General features: G+C 34.4%; 1 long non-coding RNA gene across 1 annotated transcript; it reads left to right on the top strand.

Moving 5' to 3' along the window:
• The first annotated feature begins 5383 nt into the window (after positions 1-5383).
• Positions 5384-9352, top strand: LOC130804478 (uncharacterized). Its single transcript, XR_009040022.1, has 3 exons — positions 5384-5800; positions 6638-6715; positions 7553-9352. It is a non-coding gene; the product is annotated as an uncharacterized LOC130804478 (long non-coding RNA).
• The last annotated feature ends 375 nt before the right edge of the window (positions 9353-9727 follow it).

Below are 9727 nucleotides of genomic sequence, written 5' to 3' on the forward strand. Positions count from 1 at the left end.
TAATGTGATTGATTTTTTACTTTGTTTAAATATAATGAAAGTATTAGATATTTTGTTTTTGACTTCACAACCCCTTTGGTGATCGAAAATAAATGGTGGAAAGTTAATGAAAAGCTAGCGTTATTTTAGTTGAAATAAATATCTTAACAAGTTTAATAGTCATGCTTGGTTTACATCAATTATTACATTTTCTTTACAAAATTTATTTCAATGTATTATCTTTTGAAGATGTGGTATTATGTCTGTGCTGATGAAATATTGAGAATAAAAATACTTTTTATGCTTAAAATTTCCTAACCATGTGAATGATGCGGTATATTTCTTTAAAATCTACGCAACAAATTGTTCTCATTTGCACCATTAAGTATCAACTAAACAGAGCATAAATACTTTGGAGGGCCTAGTGGATATGTTCTACTTATTTTGGTGCAAAATGAAAAGTAAATTCCCTAAGTATTGCTTCTTTGTCGACACATTTATTTAGGAATTTATTTAATTTCTGAAATAGGCCTTTGTTTGTTACTTTTATTGTGGAACTTGTTTAATGGAAGGACAGATTCAAATTAGAAATTTGAGTTTTTGAACTTGATAGGACGATGAGTTTAAAAAGTTTTTATTTTTTAAAACTTTCTTGTTTATTTTTTCTTTCAATTGTTTCTTAAATTTTCTAAATTTGGCCATTCTCTCTCAATTGTTTTGTTTTCCTAAATTTAGTTTTATTTCTTCCAAAACTTGTTTCTAATTATGTTGCTTTTATTCAATGTTTATTTCTTTCAGATTTGACCTTCATTACATATAGATTAGTTTTGTTAATTTTTTTCTTTTTGCTCAATTTCGGGTTTGATTTTTAAGAATTCTTAGTGAGTGTTTTGGGTTGGTTTAGTTTCATCTTAAGAATTCTTAGCGTGTGTTAGTTACAATAATTTTCTAATATCCTTGATTGTTATATTGGTTTATAATTCTATTATAATGGATTAATGGTGTTGCATTTTGTGTGATATGTTCATTCATAGAGTATGTATTTGCTTTAGATTGATATTGTTCATGAAAGACAACTCTGGAGATGCTTGCTCAATGCAAGTGTGATTGATTTTGGGTTTATACTTTACACAATGGTAATTTCTCGCGTCTTTGTGAGATTTGCCTACCGATTTATTCTTGGCACTTTTCAGCAGTCTCTTTTGGTATCCACCTGTTTGTGTTGTTCACATCTCTGATTGAAGAGTCTTCTTTTCTCACCCTGCCAAAGTTGTATGCATTATAAAAATAATGTGGAGGATGAAGTTCAAAATTCTATAACTAGATGCATGCTACACTTTCATATCTACATCATGTAAGCATACTTAAGTTTTCAGAAGTAAGCTAAACTGCATCTAACCTATTGCTTTATAATTGCAATATAAGAGATTTATGACGATGGAGGCACAACATTTTCATCCATATACCTTTGGTATGTTTTAGACTATGGAATAAACTCTTTCTTTCATTCCTTTTGTTAGTTTTTTGGAGTTGGTCAACATGTTAGTTTTTGGGGTTGGTGAACAGTTTGTTACTAATGGCTCGCTTGGAATCAAGGGAAAAGGAGAGTATTAGTTAAGAGGGATAAAATGCTGGATACTTGATTGTTTGGAATAAGTGTAAATTAGTATGTCAAAAAGAGGATTTAATATTTATTCTAAGGGGACCCGGAAGAAATATTATTCCAGTAAAATTAATGCCCCACTTCTATCTTTGAATTCATTCCATCTATTTAACTCTTCTTCTACCTTCTTCTTTTCCTTCTCATAATACTATTCACCTTTTTCCATAAACACCATCAAAAATCTAAAATCTCCACCGTTTTAATTGTTAGAAGCTTCAAAGAAAGGGAATTAAAACTTAAATATGGGTTCTAAAAACAAGTTGCAGAAAATCTAAACAGAGGAGGAAGCTGGAGCTTTTTATAAGAACATGGATGAATACTAAAACTTCTTTCTCACTAACCTTCTCCTCTCAAAGAAATTGATGCCGTTAATAAAAGGAGTTTTGAGGTTTTGAAGGTATGTTGGCTTTTGGGAATAGAAATTATGTTAATTTAATTGGTTGATTTAAATGATTAATTGAAATGATAATGAAAAAATGTAGATATGAGAACTTAAGAATGGAAATTCTACATTTAACTTCTGATGGTTTGAAAAGGAAAGAAGATTATATTTTTACTGGATGAAAAATACCAAACTAATGAAAAATAACCATTTCTCCCATTACTATATTCTATGGGGAATTTTGCTCCACAAATTTTATTGCCTTACTTTATTATTGGAATCCAGGCGAGCCCTAAGAATATCTTTAAACAATTCTTTTTTCTTGGAAGTTTGAGCAATGATTAGTTAGTTATTATGTAGTAACAGTAAAGCATATAACATATTATAGGTGTAGCAGGAGCGGCACTCTCGATACATGATTAACATTAATAATTATACTTAAAATAAATAATGCGGAAGTGTAAAACGCCGAACTGCTAAAAACCATTTAAACTAAAAACCGTTAAAAAACATAAGTTAAAAATCTTACAACTGAGAAAATATAACATAAGGTTTGCTTAAATATGATAAAAAAAAAGTACAATTTAGTCATCAAAGTCATCAAGTAAAATCAACGCAGCTAAGTCCTCGATAGAATAATTACTCATTATTGACCTTTATTAAGCCATTAAGTTACATTCTCAATACTTGCAGATGTTCATTACTGCTACTAAGACTTGGTAACCTTAATGCTTATTCAATCAAGTTCAATTAAGCCTTATAACTTTACCATCATAGCACATCACAAGATCACAACAATAACGACAATTGATATATGTAAGGGTCTGGTTAGGTGAGGACCGTAGTCCTAAACCCTAACTGTGGTGGGAGTCGTCACTCCTCTCAATACTGTTATGATCGAGACTCCACAGGATTGGTTTTTCTCGGACCCCCTGTCTGACACCGCATTTTACGTGCCGGCTAACACGGACGCCGGAATTTTACATGCCGGTCCATGGTTCGACGTTACCTTACTATTAGAGTCATACAATCAATATCATGCAATATTAAACAAGACTCTAAACCGAAATAGTTTACATTCTTATAAGTCAAACTTCCACTAGTCAAAATTTTGACAATTCTACCCTTTTAATAGAAACAAATTACTAGTATCTAATAAATTCATATTAATTAAATAATAAATTTTGGTAGCTATACTAAGATTTCCGAGGCTAAACTAAGTCATTATTATGTCATAAATAATCATAAAAGTCAAGGGTAATATTTCTAAGTACTTAATAACGTATTTTATCAAATAACCAGTAAGATAGTAAAACGGATCTATCATAACTATGAAAAATTATCCGGCAAGTTATTAAGGATCCAAAATCTAAATGAAATGAGTTTTCAAGAAAAACAATGCTAAGCATTTCAACAAATTAGTTTGACTATTTTACCGATAAACCGATTAATAATTCTTTATAATTACTTGAGTCCGAAATAAAAATTTTATCAAACACCAAGATGATATGGAATCATTTTAAAGAGATAAGTTTATTTAACTAGTAAAATTCATATATATCTACATTATCATATTAATCAAAAAGTTCCATATTTGATGTGACTTTAATATAACCATGTAAAGTTTAAATGATTAAAAATTTAATCATGTTGGAACAGTCATGTCTGCTGTTCAAACTCTGTTAGCAGCACTTCAATGCTCTTAGCTTAGAGATTTTTGCTCTAGCTTTGACTGCAAACCCGAACTCGAACAACTCGAAAAAACCGTTGAAAGAATCCAAACTGTGCTCATTGATGCTGAGCTTAAGCAAGCTCTGTCCCACCAAGAGCGGTTGCACATTGAAGAGCTTAAGGAAGCTGTTTTTGCAGCTGATGATCTGTTTGATGAGTTTCTCACTCGTGTTGCTCTGAAGAAGCTGAATACGCGTATCAAGGACCGTATCTTCTCCCTCTTCACCAAGTTAGCTGATGATTTCTCTGTTTCTAAAAAGATCGACAAGATCAGATAGAAGTTAAATGATATCGCTGATAATAGCAAGTTCAAGTTGAAGATTGATCCCAAGCCTATTAACAGTAGAAGCCGAGAGACCTGTTCTTATAAGGAAGAAGTTATCATTGGAAGAGACCAAGATCTGGAGACCATTAAGGGTATGTTGCCCAACTCTGATGATGTTCAATAGGATGTTTTTTTCCTTAGTATTGTGGGGATTGGAGGGTTGGGCAAAACTGCTCTTGCTCGACTTTTGTTCAAAGATCCAACGGTGGCAACTTCATTTCAGTTGAAGTTGTGGGCTTGTGTTGCCGACCAAGATCAAAATCAATTTGAGGTGAAAGACATTCTTGGAAAGATTCTTGAATCTGGTGGACTACAGAAACAGAACCAAGGTGACACACTCGAATTGATGCAACGAAAATTGTGAGACATATTTGGTGGATAGAGATATTTGCTTGTTTTAGATGATGTGTGGACAGAGGATCGTGAACCATGGCTTGACTTGCTAAATTCCTTTACCGGAGGTGGAAGAGGAAGCTGTATTGTGGTAACTACTCGGTCAATGAAGACAGCAAAAATCGTAGGAAATGGGCGAATGTAGCAAGGCTTGTCAATGGAAAACTCATTGCGTTTGTTTAAATGCGCGGCTTTTGGATCGGAAGAGTCAAGTCCTCTTCAAAAGCTGGTTGAAATTGGTGAAGAAATTGTTAAGAGATGCGCTTACGTTCCTCTTGCCATAAGAGTGTTGGGAAGTCTTCTCTATGGCCAAGATGAAAGTGGGTGGCGATCTTTGCGTGAGTTGGGATTGGAAAAAATTATTGAAAGTGAGAATAGCATCAAACCGATATTGAAGCGTAGTTACTACCAACTTCAATCTCCATTGAAAAGTTGTTTTACTTATTGTGCCTTTGTAACACCCCGAGATTTTAATGACGTAATTATTTAATATTTTAATAGTTTTTAAAGATTTTACAATTATATTTTATTATTTCTGAAATTAGTTTTAATAAATTTCTTGCATATATGAATTTAAATGTTAACTTTTATATATATATATATATATATATATATATATATATATATATATATATATATATATATATATATATATATATATCAAAAATATAGTTACGATTTCTTAAACAAAGAGGTTCGAATCAAAATGATTATTTTATTAAAATGTGTGAGGCTGCGAAGGTGAGTCTCTTAGTTGGATCTCGCAACAAAAATGAATCGAGATAAAAATAAATAAATAAATAAACTTAATAATAATAATAATAATAATAATAATAATAATAATAATAATAATAGTGATAATAGTTTTAACAAGTATAAAACCCGAACAATACCCTAAACGCTTAAGAGAGCCGTCACCTTCCTTCCTCCCACTTCTCCTTCTTTCTCTCTTCTCCCCTTGCGCCACCAGTGAACAGCTAGGCCGCCACCAACCGCTGCACCGTCCCACAGAACACCACCAGCAGCAGCCCCCTTCCCTCCTTCTTCTCCTTTCTCTCCCCTCTCCCTCGCTACTGAGCAGCCGCCACCCCAGGAGCAGTAGCAGCGGGTAGCCTCCCACAACCACCACAAGCAGCACCCGATCCTCCTCCTCACTCCTACGTACAGCCACAGCAGCAGGCGGTTGTAGTGCGCATCACAGCAGCAAGCGGCTGCGTGTTTGCTTCCCTACTGGCTCCGCGAGCCCTCCTCCACCACCAACACCTTGAGTCACACCACCACCACAAGAACCACCAACCTCTTGACCCATTTTCTAGTTTTACCCATTGTAAGCTATCTCTCACTTTTCAAATTGATTAATTTACTCATTCTAATTAGAATCTACCATGCTTATGAGTTGTGTGTTGATTGTGTATTAGTCTCATTTAATTCTAGTATGGGTAATAGTTAAGAGAATTATCATGAAATGATTAGGGTTTGGATTTAGTAATGAAATTACAAATGATGTGCGTCTATCCTATATTTTGATGGTGTGATGAATGATTAAATAACCTTAAAAGTTGTTTGAAACTTAGTTGATTGATTTCTGTTGTGATAATTAGTAATGGTGGTGATTGTAGTGACTATGGAAGTGATCTTAGTTGTTAAATTGGGATAAATAGCTGCTAGTTGTTATGGTTTGATTGTTGTGAATTACAAGTATTCTTATTAGGTTGTTATTGAAGTCATAATGTATAATCTTAGTAAGGCCATGAGAATGATATCAACTTATTGTAAAAGGTTGTTAAGTTGCTTGTGGTGATGCTCGATTGTAGTCTCTCTAACTTTGGAGGATGTAGCGAAGAATGTTGCGATCTGACCACTTTAAGAATTGTCCTCATGTCATAGTAGAGTTATATTTAACCTTGTGAGACTTAAGTGTGAATCGTTATAACTCAAAGTTAGTTGGTGTAATGAAGCAGTCGACATAATCCTTTTATTCTTTGCCGATGGAAAAACTTGTGTTATTGTTGAATTGACGATTATGCTTGGTGTTGAATGAGATGCGTACGTGCTAAAAGTAATTGAAAACTTGTCGTGAATGGATGATAGTGGTTACTTGGTTTCTAGCTGGTATGACAAAGTAGTTAAGAGAACTTATAAGTTCTATTCCTAACTTGTATAGGTTCCCAGTTTATAAGAGGAAAGTAGACCCTTAGTTGGGTGATTTTTGTAACTTGTGGTCGTGCAGTGACGCTCGCAGGTACGTACGCGTAGTAATTGATTATCATATTCATTGTTTCAAAGTATTATCCACATTTCATGATTATATGCATTGCATTAGAATTATAGAGCGCCAGAAAGTAAACTATGCTAGCGTATAGTCATAATAGTGAAATAGGCAAGTAGAATGAAAACATTAGGAGACTATGAGAACCTACTTCTATATAGTAGAGAACACACCATGGTTGTGTGTGGTATCGAAGTGAATTCCTACTTATTGAGCCTTGATGTATGATTAGTTGGCGTGACTCAACTGGATTATGTCTGGTTGATTTAATAGTCCCCTAGGTGAGGTTCGACGGGACCACCGTAAGGGGGGTATGAGCATGCTTGGGTCACTTGGCGCCGGATGGCCGATACCGCCCCTTGACCGAGGTGATACCATGCGGGCCTTGCAAACCCCAATATGGTGGCCTCTTCACTGGTTTAGTACCCCAGTGTGTTAGTTTTTCCCGAAGGTAGGACCCAAGAGGGTCAGCTGGAGGGGCCATGAGCTCATACTTTGCCATGGGCGCCGGATGGCCGATAACGCCCTTGGCCGTGTCACTATGCATGAATAGAGAAAGGATCCACTACCCTTGAATATATTTCGAGAGATTAGCAGTTTGAAAGAGAAATTATGAGTAAATAGAGGTGTTTAGACAGATGAGTAGACTCGCTATTGCCATACTATATTGTTGTCTATAGTTTTGTTCAATGACTCTAATTGTTATAAGTTCATTAATTACTGACGTGTATGTGTTTGTTATTGTTTGCTCATGACTCTCTATGATGTTCTTGCTATGACACTTCTGACTATGGTCATTATGTTGAGCAGCCGGAGGATCATAGCTTGACATGACAGGTATAGGAGCTTCTTTTGCTTTGCATTGGGGGAAAGAGCGGAGTACGGTCATATCAACTGTATACAAATTGTCTAATGCTTATAGCTTCTATATTACTTGTAAAGTTTTCTTTTGGGATTGTATAATTTCCTTTGTATAGAGTCATGTGACTCCTTGTATGATCTATAGTTCCGCTGCGTAATTTTTGGATGTACAGTAGTGAGAATACTCCTTTAGTATCCATTAGATCGATGCGTTACCACTGGAACCACGATCCTCATCAGAATTGATGATTTGAGAAGCCGACGATGATTCTTTCCGTCGTGACGTATTCTTGAAGGCATTAAAGGCCTTAGATTATTTTTGTTATGTTATCCATTTATATATTCTTGTCACATTCTCAGTTTTCAGCAGAGATGCTGCCGAAATTTCTACTCACTCACCTTTTTAATTAATCCTTAACGTTTATTTTAATTATGTTCCCTTTTCTTTTTATGTAACACCCGAATTTCCTCCCTTCCTTCACGATTTATGGTTTCGTGTAAGGGGCTGGAAATTCAGGGGTGTTACAGCCTTGTTTGCTAAGGATGAACTCATAAAGAAAAGGGAGTTGATTAGGTTTTGGATGGCCCAAGGCTACATCACATCAGAAGGTGGAAGAAGCATGGAAGATGTTGCTGAGGATTATGTAAAACTTCTAACACAGAGGTGCTTCTTTCAGGATGTAAAGCTAGAAGGAGATTCTGATTATATTTGGGGATTTAAGATGCATGATTTGATGCACGACGTTGCTCAAGAAGTTGTGGAAAGGAGATCCAGATGACAGTGCATAGCATGAATGGAGATCTTGATAAAAAGATTCGTTATCTTAAAAGAAGCAACTCTGCAAATGTTTTCCGCACCCAAAAAAGTCAACTGCGTTCTTATGTTGATGTTAGCTACCTTTTTGAATATGCTAATAAGATGGACCAGGTTTGTGCGGCTTCAATATTAGCTAATTGGAAATGTTTGAGGGCTTTAGACTTGAGTCATTCAAGTATTAAAAGTCTGCCAGGTTCAATCGGTAAATTGCTTCATTTAAGGTATCTAAACCTTTCATTTAATGATTTTGAAGTGCTTCATAGGGCAATTACAAATATATATAATCTTCAGACTTCGTCTGAATTTATCTATTACAAGTCTATATAATATTAGCTAATTGGAAATGTTTCGTGCGTGTTCGTCTTCCATACAATATTTAGTTATTCGAAGTTGCTCCAATATGAAGAGCGTGTTAGAAGGCTTACAACATCTCTTTGTCTTAGAGACCTTAGTAATCGATGATTGTCCTAAAACTGAATTTATAAAGAGAAATGGAGGAATGCATTGGCAAGCCACTTAACAAATCTCTTCGCAACTTGACACTCGAGAGTCTCCCGCAAATGGTGAATCTTCCTGATTGGATACAATACTTAACCAACCTTCAATCTCTGAAAATTAAGAATTGCAAACAACTTGAATCTCTGCCGAGTTGGATGTCCAAACTCACTTCTCTCAAGGAACTTCAAATTCGTGGATGTTCACCAACATTGGAGAAATGATGCCACCATTCAAATGGGTTGGATTGGCCACACGTTCAACACATCCCTTCCTTTATTCGTCATATTGAATACTTGGCGTAACCAATTGAAGGGACACCAAAGGTATAACTTATGAGTTATGTGGTAAAATTTTCATGGTCCATTCTAAAATTTTCTATTTATTTGTTTATTGTTTATGTCATTTAATATGTAGCTTATCATTTATTTTAAATGAGAAACCTAAATCATAAATATTGAATTTATAAGTAAAGTTGATAAATTTTATAATGTGATTGATTTTTTACTTTGTTTAAATATAATTAAAGTATTAGATATTTTGTTTTTGACTTCACAACCCCTTTGGTGATCGAAAATAAATGGTGGAAAGTTAATGAAAAGCTAGCGTTATTTTAGTTGAAATAAATATCTTAACAAGTTTAATAGTCATGCTTGGTTTACATCAATTATTACATTTTCTTTACAAAATTTATTTCAATGTATTATCTTTTGAAGATGTGGTATTATGTCTGTGCTGATGAAATATTGAGAATAAAAATACTTTTTATGCTTAAAATTTCCTAACCATGTGAATGATACGGTATATTTCTT

This window comes from Amaranthus tricolor, chromosome 17, assembly GCF_026212465.1.
Source record: "Amaranthus tricolor cultivar Red isolate AtriRed21 chromosome 17, ASM2621246v1, whole genome shotgun sequence".
Classification (NCBI taxonomy): Eukaryota; Viridiplantae; Streptophyta; class Magnoliopsida; order Caryophyllales; family Amaranthaceae; genus Amaranthus; species Amaranthus tricolor.